Source organism: Canis lupus, chromosome 7 (assembly GCF_048164855.1).
Source record: "Canis lupus baileyi chromosome 7, mCanLup2.hap1, whole genome shotgun sequence".
NCBI lineage: Eukaryota > Metazoa > Chordata > Mammalia > Carnivora > Canidae > Canis > Canis lupus.
In genome coordinates this window covers 11,166,303-11,191,348 of record NC_132844.1, presented here as the reverse complement: position 1 = coordinate 11,191,348, position 25,046 = coordinate 11,166,303, and the positions used below count along the sequence as shown (strand labels likewise).

The 25,046-nt window shown below is 36.9% G+C and overlaps 1 long non-coding RNA gene across 2 annotated transcripts in view; it reads right to left on the bottom strand.

Moving 5' to 3' along the window:
- The window catches only part of LOC140636229 (uncharacterized), a 320,561-nt gene that overhangs the window by 287,009 nt on the left and 8,506 nt on the right, over positions 1–25,046 (bottom strand). The window contains exon 3 of one of the 2 annotated variants that reach the window (XR_012033525.1): positions 24,291–24,512. The exons of the other annotated variant lie outside the window; for it this stretch is intronic. This is a non-coding gene — a long non-coding RNA (uncharacterized lncRNA). Of the gene's footprint in view, positions 1–24,290; positions 24,513–25,046 lie in introns of those variants that run through there. 2 annotated transcript variants of the gene reach the window in all.

Below are 25,046 nucleotides of genomic sequence, written 5' to 3'. Positions count from 1 at the left end.
GATGAATAATGTTTTATGGATGTTTATTCTTCAGAAATCATGTGCCGGGGGATCCCTGGGTGGCTCAGCAGTTTGGCGCCTGCCTTTGGCCCAGGGCATGATCCTGGAGTCCCGGGATCGAATCTCACGTCAGGCTCCCAGCATGGAGCCTGCTTCTCCCTCCTCCTGTGTCTCTGCCTCTCTCTCTCTCTTTCTCTGTGTCTATCATAAATAATAAATAAATAAATAAGTCTTTAAAAAAAAAGAAAAAAAATTATGTGCCATGTTACTGGCTTCTTTTTTACTTAACTGAGGAAAACCATGAGGGCCATAATGACAGCAATATATTCTAGACAACAATCAAGTTAATTATCCATTAAATATTAGAGTCCATATAAAGTCTATTGGAGAACCCCTCAGCAAAGTTGTTTCAAGAAATATTCTGAGCATTTATTTTTTGGACCCTTTGACTCTGATCAAGAATAGCCCTGACAGAGTAATTCATTATGGAAACCCCACATAACACAAATTACCAAGGTTGAAAACCTAATTATCATTAAAATAAATATTACATAATTATTGTGATCAAAAACAATAAATCATGTATAAATATACACATTTGAACTTATAATACAAATGAAAAAAGAAAAACAAAATAAATCAATAAAAACACTTAAAATAAAAAGAAGACTGGCCCCACACTACTAATGGAGAGCTCCTGAGAAGAATAAAACATTCTCCAGCTTCCAAAGACCAAGGTGACTATGAGCTGCTGGCTGGGTTCTCAAAGTCCAAAAGTATCTTCCTAAGTGTGAAGAAATAGCTCAATTATCACTGTTATCAAAGGGAATATTTTGCCTGTTACACTGAGGTTGTAACTGAAGTCTGCTGGCCAGGTGCAGTGGATTATCATTTTAGTCAAATATTCTCTGTATCTTGAACACTACACTGTCTATGTTGTATATGCCATCTTGGGCATGAATGACAGATCCTGCTGTCACTCCCCACCTACATTTTGAATATTATCATGTGGCATTAGCACTACCTACCCACATCTATATCTACATGTACAGAGAGCAAGTCAGGAAGAGAGAGAGAGAGAAACTTTTGCTTTTTGTGATTGGTATGTAGTTGTTCATACACATAATTCATAATTATACATTCTTAATTCATAATTTTTCAAACAAAGAAGATGATTACAAGTCATCAATCACACTGATTTTTTATGAACACTATTTGCATTCAGTTTCAGTATTGGTCTTGCAGCAGGAAACTATATGAAAGGGAAAACAAATTATAAAATAAAATAATTCTATTTCAGGCTTTTATAAAAATTCAAAGACCTATATACATGTCAATATTCTGGTTGTGACACTGTACTATACTTTGGTGAAATGTAACCACTGGGGAAAACTGGGGGGAGTATACAAAGGAACTCTCTCTGTATTCTTTTTTTTTTTTTTTTTTTTTAGATTTTTATTTGTTTACTTGAGAGAGACAGAGATAGTGAGAGAGAACATGAGTGGGGATGAGAGGAAGAAGCAAGCTCCCTTCTGAGCAGAGAACCTAACAAGGGGCTCAATCCAGGACTCTGAGATCACGACCTGGGCTGAAGGCAGACACCAAACGGACTGTGCCACCCAAGTGCCACTCTCTATATTATTTCTTAAATGACATATGAATCTGCAGTTATCTCAATTAAACAATTGAAATCTTTTTAATTAAAAAAAATAACTCGGGATCCCTGGGTGGCACAGCGGTTTGGCGCCTGCCTTTGGCCCAGGGCGCAATCCTGGAGACCCGGGATCGAAACCCACGTCGGGCTCCCGGTGCATGGAGCCTGCTTCTCCCTCTGCCTGTGTCTCTGCCTCTCTCTCTCTCACTGTGTGCCTATCATAAATAAATAAAAATTAAAAAAAAAAAAAAAACAACTCAAGGGATAATTTGGACTAAAATGAACTCAGGTGCTCAAAGAGCTGCACTCACACTTTGTTTTGTACCCTGCATCTTCGTCATATTTCAAGTCCTTTTAATCCTCTTCTCCTTCCTATCCATCTTCGAAAAGTAAAATAAAATGCATTTTAAAACATTTTCTGGCAGAATTTACTCAAGAAAATCCATTAATCAGCCCTAATCTCCAAAGATATTTAGAAATATTAGCTACCTAGGACAGAATTTCCTCATAAACTCCACTCTATATTTCATATTGAATGCATGATTATAGTAATAAATCATCTTTTATTGATCAAGAAATCAATTTCTGACAATCAAAAATTACCAGATAATGAGGCATCTCAGTGGCTCAGTCGGTTGAACATTTGCCTTCAGCTCGGGTCATGATCTGGGTTCCTGGGATTGAGCCCCTCATGCAGCTCCCCACTCAGCAGGGAGTCTGTTCTCCCTCTCCCTCTGCCTGCCCCCCAGTGCTCTCTCTCTCTCTCATTCTCTCACTCTCATAAATAAATCTTTTTTTAAAAAAAATTGCTAAATAAGTTATAAATGAGGAATTTTGGTACTCATATCAAATTAGAGATATAATTAAAGATTATACTATTCTTGATTTGAATTGAATGATCAAAGAAAAATTCAAAACTTCTAATCTTGACTTGGGTTCTATATTTTTACTTTTTTTTTTTTTTTATTGGAGTTCAATTTGCCAACGTATAACACCCAGTGCTCATCCCACCAAGTGCCCCCCTCAGTGCCCATCATTCAGTCAGCCCAATATTTTTACTTTTAGAAAATTATATTACTAGCAGATCCTCATTCATTTTATTGGACATTTTAGTGTCATGAATAGATATCAATTTCCCAAACTGGGTGTAAACACTTGAATTTTCTTGTAATTTATATTTGTTTACATTCATTATTTCAAAAGCAATATCACAGCTGAAAATCAAGTGATTTCACATATCATGCCAACTCACCAAAAATAACCATGCATATTTTTGAGAGGTTTATTACTCTATTTTATTTACTAAAATATGAAGAATATATACTTTCTCCTAGGTTTAAAGTCTTTTTGTTCATCTGATTGTTAAAATTAATTGAATAGAGCCCATTTGATGCTCCATTTCCTTTTGTAAAAGTTCAAACACAAAATCACAGGATATGTCATTACAAAGACTACTAGCAGAATTTAATGTGACATACAAAACATTACATCATTTTCCTTTTACCCTTTAAAGAGAACATGTTGGTTTGAGCTAATTTTAGATTTCAGATGAAATGTAATCACACTATTTCACCCTCACCTAAGGGAAGTAAAAAATTAAACATTATGCATTAGGCTGTAACCTTAAGATTACAGAATGATCTCTTTCCTTTAATTCACTGGCAATATAATAGTTACATCACTTCAGAAGATATTAGAATTTCAAGATGAGAGCCACAGAGAATTTTAATTTTCCTGATCCATTCTCTGATAGTTTTTCCAAGTGACCATCGGTTCCTTAGACAATGTAGGAGAGTCACATTCACTAGATATCTTCAGTCTTGAAAAGCAAAGGCCAACTTGAATATATCCTTTGACAGCCTAACCAAGCTTTTCACATTTAAGTTAAAAATGTAGGGCACGTGGCTGGCTCAGTCAACAGAGCATGTGACTCTTGATCTTGAAGTCGTAAGTTCAAGCCCCACACTGGGTGTGGGAGCCTACTCAATTTTTTTTTTTTAATTTTTGAAAAATGTGATTTTTTTTTAAACTTTTATTTATTAAAGAAGGTGTGTATGTATCTGTGTATCAAATATGTTATTCTGGAAAAATGGTGAAATTAGTAATGAAAAAAATCTCCAGTTTCAAAGATTTCTATTCTACTGCAGAACTATTAGGATATCAGAGTAAAATATGGGAAGTGTGACAATCAGATAATTTATTTGGAGCTACAGGCTTACAATGAAGGAAGATAGTATTGAGCCCAGTGCTAGGAGCTAAGAAAAACCCCTTAAAGAGCGATATTCATGCAGAAAGTAGAGATGCTGTGATTTCTGCTAGGGGTTCATATTTCAGCTTTAGGACTAATGGTATCCATTGACTACGTTTAAGCAAGGCAGTGTTAAAAATAAGATTTATGTTATTTAAAAAATCCCTCTGGTTGAAGTATAGACAATGGACCAGAGACAGGGCAGTTTACAAGATATACAAGGAATCCATGGAGTGTTTATAAAGCTACCAGACAGTAACTCAGTCTTGTAGCATATCTGGGTCAGACATACCACAGTTTGGATTTGGATTCAGGGAATGAAGAGATTCTGCTTACTAGAGAAACTCATAATAGCTAAGAATCAACCTCGTTAATAAAATAGCTATATTTTGACATATAATTTTTCTTCATTCTTTGTGAATGAACTATACAGAATTCTGAGATAAAAGGCAATGCTTAATTGTATCCTCTTGGTTTAATACTATATTAATGCAATCAAATGCTCACCAGGATTCTGAAATTTTGACCAGATTTACTTGCTATATTTCAAATTTGGGAGGGTTCTCGTGATGGTCCCATGCTTTTAAATCATTCTCCTGATTCAGTTAAATACATGATAATTTCTTTCTTATTGTGTTAGTTTTAACTGTCTTTAAAATAGAAGCCTCAACAAATTTCATTGGGCTTTTTTTTTTAACATCTTTAGCTCATTTCCTTCTTTTTGGAGAAGAATTAAATCTCTGTGGGTGGGTTAGACATTTATTTTAAATCTTCTCTCACAATTTTAATGTTGTGAACCTTGCTTTAGGTTAACAATCCCTTTAATTTTGGCATCTATACTAATCAGATCTGTTAAGGGTAAAAAAAAAAAAAAATCCAATTTGAATTACCTTAAAGAAAAGGAGAATAGTCAACACAGGAAACCGAACCACTGAAAGATGTTACCAAGTGACAGGAATAAGAGGGACAAGTAATTCAAATGCCAACAGGATTCAATCTCTACATATTCCACTCAAATTACTCTGAATGCTTGCTGGAACCTTGCAGACTGGCATCTTCTTTAGGAGTGGAAACATGAGTGCTATGCTATAAACCTATATCTCACATTCCACAACTCTGGCCACCAACCTAGGCCAATTTCTTCCCCAAATTCCTAAAGAACTACTGGGATTGGCCCCAGCTTCAGTCAGTGGCTCACTCCATGACAGAAATACAGCCAGTGTTGTTGAGTTGTATCATGGTAAGGCATCATAGAATCATAGTGTTGGAGGAGAAGGAAGAAGAGTTATTTGAAGGGAGACCTTAAGAAATGGTATTGGTTACATTGGTCAGCCCAAGATCATGCTAAGATAAATAATTTAAAAGCTTAGAATTTTATTTAAAAAATCAATGGAGAACCAGAGAGGGAGGCAAACCATAAGAGACTCTTAACTATAGGAAACAAACAGGGGTGCTGATCCTGCAGTTGTTAGAGCAACACCTAAGGAGAAACAAACCACAACTGCCTGACTGGCTCCCATCAGTTTTAATCACACCCCAGCGTCTTCAGATCGGTTATATCACTGGCACTACAGAATCCTTCTTTCTTAAGGCACTTTAGGTTGTAGAATGCTCCTGGATGTTCATTATCTAGTGTTTGAAAGGGAGGAGGGATTTGTACTGGTCCTGTACCTAGATGGTTTGTCTAGCACAGGAGAAAAATTAGCCAAGGAAGATTACTGTTTAAATTCATTTGAAATCAGAAAGAGATTTTTAATTATTTGTATGACATATTCATTGAATTATTACTGTTTTTCCTAGTATTATCAAGCCTAAGTACTAAACAAAATCAAGATTTTTTTCCTTGGCCTTTCTATGGATTATGTTACATATAGTAATGATCAGCATCACACCCACTTGGCTGTAAAATGGATGGTTTTTCCAGTTTTAAAAGGTTAGTCTTTTGTTTTTATTTTGCTTTACTCATACGTATTTTCTCAACATACAGCATCAGATTGAACATGCTTATCATTCAAATATGGGAAATGCTACAGTTACAGATGAATTTGTCTCACTCTTAATCTTTCCCATGTTCAGCAGAAGATAGGTCTTGCCCCACTTGGGGGACTCTGTGGAGGGTATTATTATTTTTTTTATGCTGCTGAATATCATGTTTATAATAGACCCATGTCTATGCAGCCTTTCCTCCCTATTTCCCCTCACCTCCCACCCCCCTTTTTTTTTTTGGTCCTTGTTGACATTATAAGCTTTTAACACATTTTGACCTAGGACCTCTGTTGCTAGAAGTATAAGTCCCCAGCCAGTTATTCTCATGGTGATATTACTGATGTGTAACTCATCCTTATGTGATGTTCTGTGCATAGAGTCTATATAGAGCTATTCATATTCAGAGCTCTGGTTTGTTTTGTTTTGTTTTTCCCTTAAAATAGTTACAGTTTCCTTTTTTGAAAAAGAAAATCAGAACTCTATTTCCCATGCCATAAACCCTGACATTATTTCAAGTTTTATAGTATCTTATAGTATATATTTTACTTTTTTATTGGCTTAACTTTTAAATTATATCAGTCCAGAAAAATTTGGCCTTTTCTCATGGGGAAACAAATGGAGCTGCTCTTCAGAATAGACATTCTACCTTGATCCCATCATGCTGGTGAAAAAGAACTAGATTTGTTTAACTTTTAGAGTTTGTCCTTAATGTATTTTCATATGAGAATTTCTTTTGAGAAAACTCTTTATAATCTTAATGGTTTGCTTGAGCTACAAGAATGCCATTTAAAAAATAATGGGACAATACGTGGCTTATTGTTCAGTATACCTACTGATATGTACAAACTGGAACTACAAACAAATATTTTAAATTGGACCAGTTGAGTATCTAAGTAACCTACTAAGGCATATGTTTTATGTTCTGCTTGCAAGGCAAATGGCAGTGCTTTTATTGTTGGCAGGGGTTGCTGAGTTGTGCTAAAAGCTACTTCTGACTGACAGAGATAGAACTTGGGCTGGTTTTCTTCTTGTGAAGTCTCTATCTAGGAATTTTTTTGGTCTGTTTTTTTTTTTTTTTTTTAATTCATTTCTGAATGTATATCTCCATTAACAACAAAAAATACATGTGATGTTTACTAAACTTGTTTCCTACATTAAAATCTCCTATTAAAAAAAAACTCATTAGGAAACTCATTAGGAAATTCTGAATATCCTACAGAATTTTTAAAAAGGGAAATATTCACAAGGTAGTCAGATAAAAAGGGAAATATTCACAAGGTAGTCATGCCTCTTGGTGAAGTATATTACTTGAAATAGTGCATCTGAATAAATAAAATTTTTAGTTATCAGATTTCAAACTTAGCATTAGAAAAGTAACAGTCACTTTCTATAATTACCCTTGTCTAGACAGATTCCTCAAAATCTGAAATCCCTTTGTAGCTAGAGATTTTAGGTTACTCATCTGACAGCCAAAATTTACCTCACGTTTTCTATTAAGCCAAGATATTTATAATACATCATTAAGCTCTTTATCTCCAAGACTGAATTTTAAGATAAAACTAAATTTTGGAAGTAACAATACTGAATCACAAATCTGAATGCAATACACAGTGCAATTGTCAGCCTTTCTCTGGCACACCTTGGAAACATTCATAGTAACAGAGAATTTTAAATTGCAGATTATGGTTTTTAAGTCACATGGCAAGCATTTGATGATAAAATATATGTTAAGTAGAATACAACCTATTAATACCCTGAAGCCCTTTCTTGTTGATCAGATCCTGAAGCAGACGCAGGTAGGAGTATAATGTGGAAAGGCAGGGTTAATTTATACACTTGTCCCACCCTATATAAGTTATCCAGGGACAAAGTTGAAAGGACGAATTACTAGGTGAGTTAGGAGTATTATTATATTTTTGTTTGTTTGTTTCAAGGCAAGAGTCATCTAGTTTTCATCAAGTAATGGAAACCTGGTGTAGGTTACAGGCAGGTATGTCTGAGCCTCTTCTCACAGAAACCCTGGGGAGATAGAACAAGCAAGTAGAAATCAAAGGACAGAAAATAGCATGTAGGTAGGATGGTCTAACTGCACCAAGAACTGAGAAGTCTGACAACTGGGTCACTGTCTAATCCTTCAGCAACAGCAGTCTGATGAATTTCACTCTAGAACTGTCTATACATCTCAGCTATTTTGAATGTGTTGGAGTTTTTTATTTTGTTTTGTTTGCTTTTTTGCTTTCTCGTTTATAACATGATCATCTTGCTTATCCAGCTCAGCTTTATGGAAGAGCAGGTCTCATGATCCAGTAAATCCCAACATTCCACTTTAGGCAGTGCTTTGAAAAAACACCTTATAAGAGATTGTCCAATAGATAGGCTATTCGGAGGCAAGTGCCAACTTTTTAATTTAAAATTAGGAATCAGAAGTATGTTGTTATGTTGTAATGTGGTAGAAATCCCTTAAAGAGGACTCCAGGTAGATGTTGAGAAAGCCATCAAGAAGATATGACAGGTATGGCCCCTGAGTGGAATCTGAGCAACCAGAGTCACCCCACCCTCTGCCTTATCCTTGGAATATGCACTCTACTTGCTTCCTAGATTCTAAGAAGCCGCCCCAAAGACATGGCCTTGAGATAGAAATGCTGTATTAAGACCATCTGGGCAATGTATGTAACTGAACCCAATTAAGTCTTTTATATAAACTTTTAAGATTTGGCAGGTGGGTACAGAAATCAACTCATCTTGCAGATGCCCAAAACAAGCCTCAAAAGTAATTGCCCTTGCTTGTTAAACCCGCCCCTTTATCAGTCTGGAGTACTCTGTCTCTTTCTATCCAGGTCCGCTTTGCAAACCAAGAATTGGTGAGTCAGGCAAGAGACCAAAGAATTGGGCCTTGGGAACAAGGCATCCACAGGGGAAGTCTCAAGTTAGCCATCAACATCCATGTGGAGTGGTGGGTGGCCCTTATGTCAGATGCTAGTGGACTGCATGTCAGTATTTGAACACCTGGAAAATGGTGGCTGTTTCCATGTGCTTGTTTGAGGAACTGTGCACAGTGCACTGTGGGGAAGAAAGGAAAGGCATGGTTGCTACATTGGGTTGGCCCCTGCTGTGGGTAGTCGACTAGACATTGATGCCCAACTAGAGGCTGAAGCTTGACTTACAAACTTGGAAGAAGAGGGGAGCCTGGGTGGCTCACTCAGTCAACCTGGGTGCCCGACTCTTGGTTTTGGCTCAAATCATGATCTCAGCGTCATGGGATCAAGCCCCACATCAGGCTGAACATGTAACCAGCTTAAGATTCTCTCTCTCCCTCTATCCTGTCCCCTGTTTAAAAAAAAAAAAAAAAGAAAAAGAAAAAAAAAAAGAAATAAAGGTTGGAAGAAGAGCTTAACTTAGAGAAAAGCATGGAGAGCCCACTATTCTGCTAGCTTTGGGCCTGGCAGACAAGTTGGGAAGCAAGATAAGCTATGAGATTTCAGCATGCCATTTTGCAAAACTGAAAGGGAAGAAACTGCCACAGATTAAGGTCCAGGCATCTGTGACAAAGCCCAGTAGGGATGCCAAAAGATGGAGTCTCTAGAAAGATGAGAATGAAGAGGAGGATGTTATGGTGATTGATGGGTAGAAAGCTGAAATGCCCCAAGCTGTATGACCCCTCATAGGAAGGAAAATTTTAAATAACAATTATCCCAAAATGTCTAAGGAGAAACTTAAATTCTTTCCCTTGAAGTTGTTAAGTCCTATCATGTGTTTGAAATGTAAACACCCCAGGAGATAACCAAAACATTGATCACAGAGACTGAAAAAGAAAAAGGGGAGGGAAGGCTTTTTAAAATTCAAACTGTTAAAGAAGTTCTCTTACTCAAAAATCTAGTCCATGGAGGTGCCTGGGTAGCTCAGTTGGTTAAGCTTCTGCCTTCAGCTCGGGTCATTATCTCGGGGTCCTGGAATTGAGCCTCACATCAGGCTCCCAGCTCTGTGGAGAGTCTGCTTGCCCCTCTCCCTCTGTCCCTCCCTCTGCCTGTGCTCTCTCTCAAATAAAAAATAAATAAATAAATAAATAAATAAATAAATAAATAAATAGTGTAGTCCACAGCCTTCAAAAGATCACAAATACCAGTACAAAGCTTTAGCCATGTGAGTGGGTACCTGATTTGTGGCTAAAGTTTGGGAATGAAAGCTATAGGGTTTCTGTTTGTGTCAGCCAGTATGGTTACATATATCTATGCATGTATTTTGTATATATCCAATGTTTTTCTACCTCCAGGGGACACAGCCACCACTGATTTGTACAAAAGGCTATTTTGTTGTTGTTGTTTATTTTTTAACATAACTACCAGTATTTCTGGGTGAAAGAAATTAGCGTATATATGAAAAGTAGGTAAAAAATAGACACCACACTCTTAACATTAAAACGTTTTTCTTATTAAACCCATTCCAATCTTAGTTTAACTACACATAAAATTCCTTTTCAAAAAAAAAAAATCCTTTTCAACATTCCTTTTCCATAAATCCTCTGTAACTTTCTATATCCACATTGTTTTTGTACTTTTTTTTTTTTTTTTTTTGTATCCCTTTCACCCTGGGACAATCATTTTGTTTTAGGATGAAATTATTTTTTTCTTTACCAATAAGAAACAAAAGAAACAAACAAAAATAAAAGCAAAAACCCAAAAACTCCTTCTATCCATCGTATCTTTCCTTTTCTAAGAAAACCCTCACATGTTTTAAATAGGGTGTCTGTCCATCAGATGGGGGCCCCCAGATATGGAGGGGGGATTGGGTGGAAACCGGTGGCACAGGAGGTAAAAGGATTCACCTGAGGCAGAGTAGAGGAGATAATCCACTCACTATACTGCAAGGAAGTGTGAAGGGAGGACAGCAGAGAAAAGGCTGTCTACCCTGAGGCAATGGGTGTGAAATACAAGGGAGCCATCAGTAAGATGGCAAAGGAGAGAGAGTTTGCCTACAATGAGGAGGTGGGTGGAGGCCCATTTTTAAAGGAGGAAGATGAGGAGATATGGCAACTATAGAATTCTTCCTTTTTTGATAAGTGTGCCTAATTTTAAGTAACCCATTGGTCAGTAAGGGTCTATGGATCATTTGAGGTGGCCTGTATTCAGTCAGGGGGTCACTGTACCCCTGTCTACATTCCACTGCTCAAGCCTGTTTGCCTAAAAGTGATCTCTACAAAAAGTATACTGGTATAAAATTAGAATTTGGTTTTCTGTTTAAAGTACAAAATTTTCTTAGATTTTTCATCTGCTCTTTTTTGTTTGTTTTAAAGATTTTATGTATTTATTTGAGAGAGAGCATGAGCAGGGGCCGAGGGAGAGGGAGAAGCAGACTGGCCACTGAGCAAGGGGCCCTATGTGGGGCTTGATCCCAGAACCCTAAGATCATGACCTGAGCCAAAGGCAGAAGCTTAACCAACTGGCCCACCTAGACACCTGTGATTTTTGGTCTGCTTTTGATGAAAAATTATAAACAAGTATTTTCCTTTACCTTTAATGTAATCTGTCTAGAAAACAAAGATTCAGTGTTTTGTCTTTATCAAATCTTTGACTACTTAAGAAAACAGTCTTCTTTCTTGTAAGAGCTAAGTCTCTTACAACCATAACTTTTGTATATGTTAAATTTCATGAAAGCAGTGTCAAATGAAAAGTGATGCTAAACTTTCTTAGGATGTATTGGTATGAAATTCCTAAAAGTCTGATATGTCTTGGTATAACAATAGTACTTTATCATTATGTAATGATAAACTAATCATAATTTTAAAATGTATGTTACGGAAATCCCCAAATTCTCTCATCAATTGCATTATAGTATATTTTCATCAGATTTTTAACCATGGCCATTTTAAAGTCCTTTGTCATTAGCAAGCAGTTGTTATTTGGCTCTGATGCTTTGGCAAAAATATTCCTGCAAAAAGTCTCATCTTCAAGGAGATTCATTGAAAAGGCTTTGACGAGTACAGTTTACTGATAACTAAAATCAATTTGCCCGCATGTGGGAGGACAGTAATGATCCTTTCAAGTGCTTCTCCAAGGCTATTGGCACAGCCCCACCATGTGTCATGAGATGGTAGCCTGAGATCTATCCCTGTTCTCTTTCCCCGCATCAGTAAAATGGACCCATTGCATTGATGATATAATCTTAACAGATGAAGACCTGCCTCTACTGCAGGACTCTGCAGCTTGGAACATCTTCAAGGAAAAGGATGGAGAGTGAACCTACTGAAAATTCAAGGCCCAGGCACCACAGGGTTTGGAAGTTATTTGGTTGACTAAGATATATGTTGTCCCAGAAGCTATGTTCGATATGATGCAAGCCTATCCAAACCCTAAGAATGTAAAGGAGATGCAAGCCTTTGTAGAAACATTGGGGCTTTTAGAGGACTTTTATTTCCCACCTGATGTGATGCCTCTGCCCTTTATGTTGCCTAGTAAAGAAAGAGCATGTGTGTAACTGGGAATCAGAGCAGCAAGCCACCTTGAGAAAGACAAATACTAGCAAAAAAGATTAAAACTCTGGGCATCTCCCAACATGACTACCATTTAAATTAAATGTGTCTATCACTCTGGAAGGTATGAATCAAGTACAATGGCAGGGACAACAGAAGGGGAGAATACCCCTAGAATTCGGGTCCTAGCTCTGGAAACCCAATATACCTCCATAGAGTAGCTCCTAGCAGTATACAAAGTGCTTCTCTAGGTGGAGCTTCTCAGGAAGAAATAAACTGAAGCAGCCAATGGGCTGAACTCAGTGAGGTTTGGTGATCTCTCACGAGCCCTGCCCATTAACCCTTTTGCACTGACAGTTTGGGTGTTCCACAGAGATTAGTCCTATGGCTTGAACAATGGGAAGCCAAGGAGTTGATGATTCATGAATGTGCCTTTGTGGGGTCAGGATGTGTAGAGAGACATCTGGGTTATCCTATAAAAGAGCCTGAGGCCATCTTCACTGTCACTCATGTTATGGCTCATAAGGCATTGACCCCTCCCTAACAATCAAGAAGCTGATGCCCAGCTTGAGTATAAGCCTAACAAGCAACCCGTTAGTAAATAAAGAAGATTTGATGCATACAGAGAGAGTGACCACTGCAATAGTTGGGTGGGATCACACATTGCAAATTAGCCAGGCTAGTAGATGGAGTAATACCAAATTTTACCTGCATGTTTTAAATACCATCAAATACAACTGCCAAAGGAGCCTAACCCAAGCTTCCTCTTTTTGCCACACAAACCAGGCTGCCAGTATTAAGGGATTAGAGAAACTGAATACCATCTGTGAAAATCTTCATCAAATAGATAGTGATTGGGGTCAAATCTCAAAGGTCATGTTATGCAAGACTGTGCTAAAGAACATGACATTGAATGGAAGCTCCATCTCCTCTAAAACGTGCAGGCTTACAGTTGGTAGAGAGGAAGAATGAGATATTAAAACAGTAGATTAAATTACTAACAGGTAAAACCACCTAGGTCAGGGGGACTAGACAGAGTACTTTCCTAGGCCTTAATACATTTCAGTGATCAACCAGGAAGGTCTGTTACCCCATATCCCAGACTGGAGACCCCTGCCGAGGCACCTAATATTGTGAAGGTATAAAAGTCACTGGAAACAGCCATTTCCCAGATTCTCGTTGTGGATCAATATACTATACAGCTGAGAATACCAAGGAGTTATCCACTGGAAGTTGCAATGGGTCATCCCTCTGGGATGAGTGAGTTACTCTGCATCCCTGGGTAAGGGATAACTACTTAATTTTTACTGGGATCCCATTGTTCTGCTGCAAGCTGCACCTGTTGAAACACATTTCACCTAGAATGGAACACATATTAAAAAGGGGGGAAAAATAAGGTTCTGATTTAGCTTATCCCACTCACTTCTTCTTACGCTTGATAATGCTCCCTCTCCCAGCCAACATGTACAGTATGTACAACCAGGTCAAGTTCCTAAAGCTGCCAACCTTTCTCTCCTCACGGCCAGGTGAGCATGTTATGTTTCCCACTGGTATGATCATTTGGCTGCCATTTCTGTTCCCTCCATTGGCCTGGAGGACACACAGCCCTTACTAAATTCACTCAGCAAGCCTTGAATGATAGCCAACTGTCCTTACTGGACACTGAAATGCCTCTAATTGAAAAGCTGTCCTCCAAAAAAAAGATGACCTTGGACAGTATAACTGCCTCATAAGGAGGCACCTGTGCTGTTATCCAAATAAGATGTTTTGTGCTCATACTTGATGAGTCTGCTTTAATGTATCATCTTTATTAAATTGCATAAGGACACAAGTGAACACCATGGGTGATCTGATCCTCAGCCTAGAAGCCTTAGTAAATCAGTGATTCAGAGCATGGGGTTTGCAGTAAAGGTGGAAAAAAGGTGTCACTGATTTTGGGAATTATTGCCTTAACTTCTGCTTTCTGTTACATATGCCTCTATTGTTGCTGTGCCATCTACCTTGAATTCAGCCACCGAATGAGCCCCCTCTATGCTTATGAAACCGCCTGCTGACTTCTCAGGGCACATGGTGAAAGGAGGGGGCATGTGAGATTGTAAGAGCTGGTCACATGAGACAGAATGTTGATTGAGGTCATTGAGAAGATGTAACCACTCACTGATCTATAAGGGGACCCAGGCAATTGGAGGCTCTTCATCTATTCCCTTGTTTGAAGGTGCTTTCTGCTTTCCTTCTCCATTCCCAGAAGCTGACCCAATGATACAGCCTTGAGACAGAAATGTGGTGTTGAGAGCATCTATATTGTATGCATGACTGAACCCAGTTGAGGTCTCTAAATACACTTTTAAGATTTGGGGGGCAAATGAAGAAATCTACTCATCTTTCAACTGCCTAAGATAAGTCTGGTATGTAAGTTTCCTTACTTATTAAATATGCCATCTACCAGTCTGGAGTGGCCTTCTTTCTTTGGTCTCTCCTTGCCCTCTATGTACGAGGCCAGTTTACAAACCAACAGTGGGAACTGCCAGAAAAAGAGCATGACCTGAGGTAGTGGCAAGCATTGCTGCCACTCCTAATTGGAGATGTCCAATTAGTAAAGAGAAATTAATTGACAGCCAGAGCAGCCAATAAATGAGCATGCCACACTGAAGGGACTGTATGTAGTAGGGTAGAGTAGATAGGAGTTAAAAAATCAAGGGCCACCTAAAAAAAGGGGGGAAAAAGTAAAGATGGAAATAAACATCACAGCCAGAGAGAACAAATTGGTAAAACTCTCAACTCTATTCTCCATCTACTTATTTCTTTTATCTTTATTTTATAGACTTTGTAAAGTATTCAGTGCCTTACTCTAAATCTGCTTAGCTACTCATCTATAGATTATAAACAGTATGACTCTAGCAACTGATAGTTCCAAGGCTCTTTGGACCCCAGTTATTATTTCCATACTCAGACAATAACTGATTTCAACAAAAGTGTTAGTCTATGATATATTCCTAATTTGTAACTGTGTTCACTCTGATAGGGTGGGTGGTTTTCAGGGGGACTGCCCGGATGACAACTGAGATGATCTCTTTTCACTATTTATATATTCATTAAATAGTGGGATTCTATGTGATTTTTTTCAATGTTTTTCAAGTAAAAGTTTTTTGAAAACAAGAATGTTAAGTGGTAACCATTCTGGACATAGGTATAATTTCTGAGAGTGTATTTATCTACAAGACACTTTATACACAGGAATTATATTACTTTGAGTGTTTTATGACTGCATATGGAAGGCTTATCCTTTACCATGGTGCAATCCCAGACTTACCCTGAATAAAAAGCTCAGAGATAGGTACCAGAAGTACAGTATTACCACTGAAAGACGGAAAGAGAGGGGGAAAGGTGAAGTTCATTTGAACACAAATATGCTTTATAAGAATCTTTATAATGAATTATAAAGAAATAATTAATATTGGTAAAATGCTGTATTTCTATTTTCACACTTAAAATATTTTTACCCTCTTCTAATAAAAAATATGGTTTCAAATTGTAGTTCTTACTGGAGTTTGAGAGAATAGATATTTGGTTAATTTCATGGTATTTTGGCAATCTAATTACAAATCAGGCAAATATACACATGCATATTATAATGGACTTTGAATAGGGGTTCTGCAGATGGATAGTTACAATCAAAGTACAATTAGAAATCGTTTTACTTGAATAATTGTTTCAGATATGATCAATCTTCTCTTGTATTCCCATTGAGTCACCATGTACTATTTAATATTGAATCACATGAAAACTTAATACTGAGGAGGAAGTTACATTCTATTGAGTCAAAGGAAGGTTATAACCAAAAATATTTTTCCTTGTAGCTGAAACAAAACTTTAAAAATTATAACATAATTGCTGTGTTCTTAAGAAAAATGCATCCATTGTTCTTTCCAAATAGCAAGTTATTTATGGAATAGATTCTTATTATTAACATTTATAATAATTGATAAAACAATTCTTTAGTTTATAAATACCATACAAAGAATTTGGGAGGATTAAATGCTACATTTAATTGAATAAGTTTTCATGAAGAGCTGCTCTTACTATTATTTAGATTATTTAGGTATATATATTTATATATATAATATACATAATTATTGAAAGCTGGATATTTACAAAACCATACAAAAGAGCATAGCAAAGTCAAGAGACAAAAGGATGAATCACCACTCCAGTCCAGTGGTTCCAGGACTTGAAAGAATAATAGCTTTTTCTTCCTGAATGAAAAAGACAAGAAAGACAGAGACAGAGAAATTTGGCTCTGCCTTCCTCTCACAAAGGACAAAAACAAAAACAAACAAACACCAGCCTCTGGTTAAGATATGATGTGAATTCTTGGCCAAAGAAAACCCAGATTGAAGAATAGTAAATCTTTCTGTCTGCCTTCTAAAATAATTAGTTCAAACAAAATTCAGATCACTTAGCAGGTATAACCTATTTCTAGGAAGTAGAAGATTATAAGACATAAGAGCAAATGTGCCAGAATTTGAACTTTAAAGACACATTGAGAGAATCAAAATTCATAATTAATCAGAGGTAGTTCCTAATTGATTTTTAAGTAAAGCACAGTCAGAAGTATAAGACATAAGGCCTGAAAGAACATGCGATAGACATTGTAGTAGAAGAGCTAGTATTTTAGAGAGGTAGTACTCGGTTAATCAATTATTTTGTAAAAGTACTCAAACTATTTATCCATTGCATGATGCAGAGAACATCTTGGAATCCCAGTGAGGCTAGAAACACAAGAATATAAAACTCTAAATAATACCCAGGAACTATTAGGAGAGTAGAAAGATAATGAGTATTCTAAGGACCCCACAGGAAATTTAGAATTGTTTTTTTTTTTTTCCTCTAACACATTGTTCACATGTTCTAGTGGCCTTGCATGTCATTAAATAGGCTTAGTTAGAATATTTATCATCCAAATTTTATCCAGTGGCTCCAATACCTGGCTAGGCGTCACACGGGGATTGAATAAACTGATGCATTCTTTATGGCTAAAATCCCTATGAAAGTGTCATAAGGAAAGTTACATGAAAGCCCAGATGAAAACATTTGCTTTTACCCAGATTCCACATTGTGTGGGCATCAGAAAAAAAATGCTGGAAGGTTAAGCAGCTTACAGCCCCAGGCTTTACCAAAATCTCTCACACCAGAAGATTAACACCTGGGGGTATTCTCCATCTGTCCCAGGGCAGTGTCACATCATTATGCTCAGACACATAAGACACATACAAATAAAACATAAGTTCTGCCCACTAGGCCACACACAGACCAGGCCCCCACACTCTCTTCTAATGAGAGACTTTAGTTATACGTAACTCTTACTAGAGAGCTGCCGTTACCTCCCCAACCTTAAAGGAGTCCATCAGAAATTGATCAATCAAAGCCATAGGCAACTCCCTAAAGACTGAGAACCCCTGGTTCTCCTTGGCAATAGCTACACTGTTCTCTTGGGAACCTTCTGATCAGCATAACACACCATGCTGCCCACCTTTAGTCTTCTAAATTGATCAGTACCAAGAGATAAACAATCCTGACGTTCTCTTTGTTGTTATTATTATACATACCACTCACTTCTTGATCTTCTCTGAACAAACTCTCTCCTTTATCCTCCAAATGTTCTACTATCCTCCAAATGGTTTATGTCATGATGTGAAAACTCCCTTGTTCCCAGAGTCTTGACCAAGTGTTCACCACCATGCCATAACTGATCCCAGTTCCTCCACAGCCTCAGAACAAAGTTCTACAGCTCATTACATTTAGGATTATGAGGTGAGATTAGCATCAGCATCACATTTTTTTTCCCCTGCAGTATCTCTTGCCATTACCCCTCCACCTTCCTTTATTAAGAAGAGACATTTTGGGCTGCCCACATGGCTCAGTCAGTTAAAGCATTAGACTCTTGGTTTTGACTCAAGTCATCATCTTGGGGTTGTGGGATCGAGCCCAAGATGGGGCTCCCCACTAAGCGTGGTGCCTGCTTAAAATTCTCTCCCTCTCTCCCTCTGCCCTCCCTCATGGGGGAAATGTGAACATTTCTCTCTCTAAAAAGAGAGAGAGAGAGAGATCCTTAGAAGCCCTTTCAGCTGTACCACACTGCCTTGTCTCACTCTTAGTGAAGTTTGACAGACCAGGGCATGTTCTTCTCTGTACACTCATACCTGCAATAATACTGAATGACTCCAATGGGAATAGCCAGTCTCATTATATTCCTCCTTGCATCCTTAATCTCTTTTATCTCTAAAAAATCTAATGTCCAGTGCACTTCAACTACCTATCATAGTGCCACAGAAAAATGTAGTTAAAACCCAGGACTGCTTTATTTCTGAAATATTAAATCAAAATATCCTATTCCCTTCCCATTATAGGACTTTCACATAGTTTATCACCATATCTGCTCTTCAAACTCCCGATATTCAAGACATCACTCCCTTTGTTTCGATCATCTACCAATGGTTTTAGTAATAACCTTTACTTAATAGCCTGTACCAATAACCTTTACTAATCTAACAATAACTTGACTGCTTTCCTTCCTTACCTACACAGTTTGAGTTGTGTAACCCATCCCTTTGGAATGTTCTTTCCCAAATCCAACTTCTTTATCCCTTCGCCTTCCGTTGTTTCAGTCCAGAAACATCAAAAACTGCAAAATATATGTTCTTTCCAGAAAATCACACAACCATGTAAATTAAGGTCACAATTCATTGTTTCTAGCCTCAGCAGCAATCTGTTTTTCTAATTGACATTCTCTCCTATTTACCATCTAGACTTTCTTCTGTCCTGAAAAAAAAAAAAAAATGTGATTCTGACCATTTTCCTCCTCAGCTTCAGCATTTGGCCTTGTTTTTCATTCCACAGAGACTTTTTTTTAAAGTCTTTTTTTAAAGATCACTTTTTTTAAGTGATCTCTTTCAGATGCACTCCTTCAATTAATTATATATTGATGGCTCCCAAAGAGAAATTCTGAGATCTGGTTTCCTGACAGAGCTCCTTAGCTTTACACCCACCTTTCTTCCAGATACCCCCACTTAGCAGCCCTCAAACATGTCAAATAAAGTAAGTCCAAAACTGAACATCTCCCATTTCCCCATTGGAATTATATTTTCTGTAATTCTTACTGTCTGCCAAATTGCTCCAAATTGAAAATCAGTCTTAAATGTCTGGTTTTTCTTTCTCATCCTTAACCCTCATCTAACCATTCACCAGTGGTTCTATCTCCTGAGTAGCATTCTATCAATTTATTTTTATGCTAATTACCCTGGTTCAGGCCACCATACATTTTCCTAAATTACTGGCAGACTACTGCACCAAACTACCACATTTTATTTGATGCTTCTATTTATATCTGGAGCCATAGTCCAAACACCATTTTAAAAATGAAAATCTGATTCCACCACACTCTCGGTCTTAAAATGCTTAATTGCTCCCCATTATCCTCTGGATAGTGTCTATATAAATGCCCATATTATTACTGATGGCCCTTCTTTAAATAGTTTTCCTTCCCATTTCAGAATTATTTATCTTTCTCTCTACACTATTTTTATTTATTCTGTGCCTCAGCTGGGACCACCTACTCTTTTTCCTCAAATTATAGAAACAATTTCCCCCACCCCTTGTTTCCAAGCAAGATTCCTGAAATAGAAATATCTGCTCTATCACCTGTCCTGAGCTTCCTCATGGACATCTAAGTCCAGATTAGTGCATTAAAGCGCTAGTCCTATGTACTCCAGGGACACACTCTACGATAAATTCACTATAGTATGTTCCCCAAGTTGTCGCTTGCTTATTTGTCTGAGTCACATGATATGATTGCATGTTCCTAAAAGACAGAGACCATAACTATCTGTCGTATTCATCTTCATATGCCAGTAATTAGTACATATAATAATTATTTGTTGAAAGTATAGATGAGTGAGTGAATGGATGAATGACATATCTCAAGAGACGGATTCTAATTCTTTGCCAAGGCCTTATCCAGAGGACTATCTCTTTGGAGAGCTGGCATAAGGCCACTCAACTGGCTGCTGCCTCTAGTGGATGGAAGGCCGATTTTGGTTCAGTTATCCATTTCCATAATCAGGCCTTCACTCAGATGCCCATTCTTCTAAAAAGCTCTTCCTGATTCCTGTCTCCAAAACTGAAAGAGAATAACTCTTATAGACACTTTTTGTGTTTTTGTCTATTTCCAGGTCATGAGCTGTTTGGAGAGTGGGATTTAACTCATTTAACTCATTGCCCGGTCCAGTTAAAAGATAATAGAAAATGCTTATGGTATTCATGTTGAATGTTTTATGAAGAACTAAATCATCACATGAATGAAGAAAACAAATTCCTAAATCAAATCATGAAGATTGTAAAAGGTCACAACAAGTTTTTATTGTTTTTTTTTAAATACATATCCCCCTTAAGAGGGTGGGTAGGTGACCATTTTACAGGTCCATTAACAAACTTATCTTCCCAAAAAGTAAATGAGTATCTTGATTATTTATATGACTATAAGTCATTGCTTGAATGTATTCAGCTATTTGATTTTCAGCAGAAGGCTCTGCACAAAATAAGTGCTTATTGAGTTAAATTAATGGAATAGTTGAACTACATTGAATTTGATTCAGATGGATTATCTCCACATGAGATCACTGAAAAAGAAGACTGAATCATAAAATTCTGGGGTTTTCCTATCCCATGAATTAAACTAGGCCATACATAATTAACAAAAACTAATAATATAGCTTGTACTGGAATCCAAACTATATACTAAGTTTTTATTTTTAACATATCTATAAACGAGCAGAATAACCCTCCCCTATAAAAATCTTTCTTAATGAATTATTCAAAGTAGATTGAGCCTTTTATTTCTTAAAATTGTAAACCAAAATGAGAATCAATAATAGTTCTTCAAAATCAACTTAAAATAATAATTGTCTTTTGGAATATCTGTTTTTTTTCTTAGCAAACTTAAAGTTGGCATCTGTAACATTGCCCCTAATGTACTAAAAAAGAATATGGCTCCCCAAATTAAAATAAATTTGGTGACAGATGGTCAGGTCTTTTTATTTATTTATTTTTTAATGTAGGGGGCCTATAATGTATAATAACTGAACTGCATGTAAAATTTCTTTTTCTTTTTCACCCAGTAGCAGAGAGGGCCATGAGGAACAGATGCCTGTTTCTCCTGATTAAAGTGAGAGATATTTCTGAACAATTTTTGAAGTGTGCTTTATGTAAAAATGTTCCGAGAATAGGATAATTGATATATTTATTCTTCAATGTCAATACTTGAATAGAGCTAGACCTGCCCTCTAGATATCCTTAAATCTGATCCATTTCTATAATATAATTACTATGAAATAAAGATGACAAATGGTATGATGTTCATTTTTTCCAACTTTTCCTTATAACTATTAGTGTTTATACCTGAAGAGCTTTTAGAAATACTAATGGAGATATTAGTAAAAAGGCTAGTTATGCTATTTAAAATATTGCTACTTTAAAAAAAATAAATAAAAAATAAAATAAAATAAAATATTGCTACTTCTTGATAAATAGTATATTAGTTTACCCCCCATGTAGATTTACTTGATTACCATTTCCCATTCATCAAAAGTAGTCCCTTTTTTTTCTCTCCTGGAATACCTTCTTTCACTAAGAATCCCAGTTTCATTAAGGAACAATTCAGGAATTATATTGACCAAGAGGGATTTGAAATGGTTTTTACTGATCCAAGACTAAGTCTGGAAGTGCCTGCTCATCCTGAGACATGGTCCACAACCAGGTCCCCAAATATTCCCCGTGAGACAGCAAACCTGCTTACCTGGTCCATATCTGCTCAGACTGCCGTTAGGTTGTCTATGCTCCCCAGAGTAATGACACTTGCCATGTAATGCAGAGGAGGGCTTGATGTTCCTTTCAGCTTTATTTCTTGGTGGCTGATCCCCCATTCTTATTATATTTTAGGTGGAAGTTAGGAAATAGGTGGCTCTGCATCTAATATTATTACCATTTCACTCTGTACTTTTGAAACTTGGACCCCTGCCCTATTTCCCATTGAACCACTTTCACTTTTCAACCCCAGCACAGAAATATACTGGTTTTCTGTGGTCCTGTTTGGATGTGGTTTGTCTGTTAAACCTCTCTGCAGGGTAGTCATTTCTGTCCTGGTTTTCACCTATGTTACTGCTATTTCCTCCAATTCCTCCTCATCTTAGAAATAGGCCCCTTTTACCTCAGCACAATACTTGGCACTAGACCTAACCTACCATTGGAGGCTAACATTAACTGGGGAAAAAATAAGTACAAATCCCACTTCAGGTTATTTTAAATTTGTGATAATTTTAGAATTCTATTATTTTCTTGATTATCTTATGTGAAATTGATTTATTTTTTAAGGCACTGATAAACACAAATTGAAGAGCTGTCTTTGCGACACTTGAATATTTCAGTGTACCCATGTATTTTGCCCCCTTGGGCATAATTACACATTTCAATTTTGTTATATTCTGACTTCTCACTGCGTGTATAGACAAAAGCCCAAGAGAATGGTACCTTAATAAATGCCTGACATTTAGAAAGTGCTCTGTAAATATTTTTTTGTGAATTATGTAGCATATCTCCTTGAATCCAAGATCTCATTTAATATGATACTTTAAAAAAATTAGCTCAAGGGCATAATTTACCCCTATAAGGATGTATGTCCCTGTTCCCTGTAAAAAAGTGTAATTGCGATCTTATACAAACAAGCCTTCCCAGAGTCCCATTTTGCTTTTATTGTTCTGCAGGTATGCATAGCAACAGAGCAGCACTGTTTTCATAACCCATGCTCTCAACCTGGATGTCCTCAGCATTCTTCAGACACACTGTATAATGCCAAGGTAAAATCAAAGTTTTGCTTTAGTTGTCACAAGTACAAGTAATAACAACTACATCAGAACATAGTCATCTTTCTTGGGAATGTGTAGTTTCTTTTGACATCAACTTAATTACCATTCCAACTTCAGAAATGCAAAAATGGCAAAAAGAAAACACTAGGTGTTTATGAATGCTAGGTGTCTAAGTCTCCTACTAATATTAATGAGCTAAAATTATTTTGTTTTTGGGGCAGAGTTTGTAAACATTTTTTTTTTTTTTACATACTTCTCAACACAATGCATTCTTTTCAGGAGCATCAGGGCAGTAAAAGAGCAGGTAACAAGCCCATTCATTTTCAATACTAACAGGAATTCAACACTTTGTACTTGCCATTTTATTATGTGGGTCCTTTGCCTAGTCATTGGTGTCACTGTTAAATTATAAAGCGATTACCTAGTTCTTCACTGCATAAAAATATAGGTAGAGGAAATAGATCTGGATTGCAATAAAATGTCAGAGTTTGATAAAAATTAAAATGTGTAAGAATGTCCCCCAAAACTATAACAGTTACAATGAAATATCAAGATGAGTGAAGCAGAAGTTTTTTTTGTTTTTTGTTTTTTTAACTTTTCACCTGTACGTCTATCAATGTCCTAAATGTGAGTGACGTTAAACAAGATAATGTGATTCTAATAAAATTCCAGGGAAGCTTTGATGATGATGATGATGATGATATGTTGATAACGTGATTTTTAAGCCCACATATGGAAATATATACTCACTGCAATATGTAGAAAACCCTGACAAAAGAAAAATGATAGATCACAAAGAGAATTATTTACAAATGACCCTTAACCATGCAAATAGTTGTTCAGCTTGAGGGAAAAATAAAGAAACACGAACTAGAACAACTCTGAGATAAAAGGTCTCCTCCCATATCGGCAAACTTTCCAAAGCTTAACAATATACTTTGTTTGTGAAGCTGCAGAAAAATAGGCACTCTCAAACACAGGATTACAAATTGGTACAATTTAATAGAAGAGAATCTGGCAGTGGCTAACACAAGTAGATAGCCATTTACCTTTAGCCCAGCAATCCCACATCTAAAAATTTGCATGGAAGATATGCTCTACTAACATAAAACAATGTACTCACAAGAGTACTCACTGTGGAACTATCTGTAAAAGTAAAATATTGGAAATAGTCTGCATGCTCATATATAAGACTCCTGGTTCTGGCCAAGTGAAAAAGCTAGGGCTGAGTTAACATCCTACCTGAAAGAAAAAAAAAATAATTAACTTAAAAGTCATCATACCAAATATATAAACAACAGTTTTCAATACACTATTGGAAAAAAAAATACACTATTGGGCAAGAAAGGACAGTGATTCCTGAGAGATTCTGTTCGTCAGTATTCTCCAGAAAAACAGAATCAATAGGATGTAGGTCTGGGTATATATCTATCTATCTCTAAATTTACAGCTATATCTATTAATCTATCCCTCTAGAGAGAGAGAAAGAGAGAGAAAATTTACTACAAGGTACTGGTTCATATGATTATGGAAGCTAAGAAACCCCACCGTCTGCTGCCTACAAGCTGAAGACCCAGGAAAGGTGGTGGAGTATTCAAAGGCCTGAGAGACCTGGAGCCAATGGTGAAGATTCTTGTTCAAGTCTGAAGGCTTGAGAATCAGGAGCATGCAGTAAGGGCAAGAGGTTGATATAACAGCTGAGTAGGTCTGGCAGAGACTGAATTCAACATTTCTCCACCTTTTTGTTCTATTCAAGCCCTCAACTGATTGGTTGAT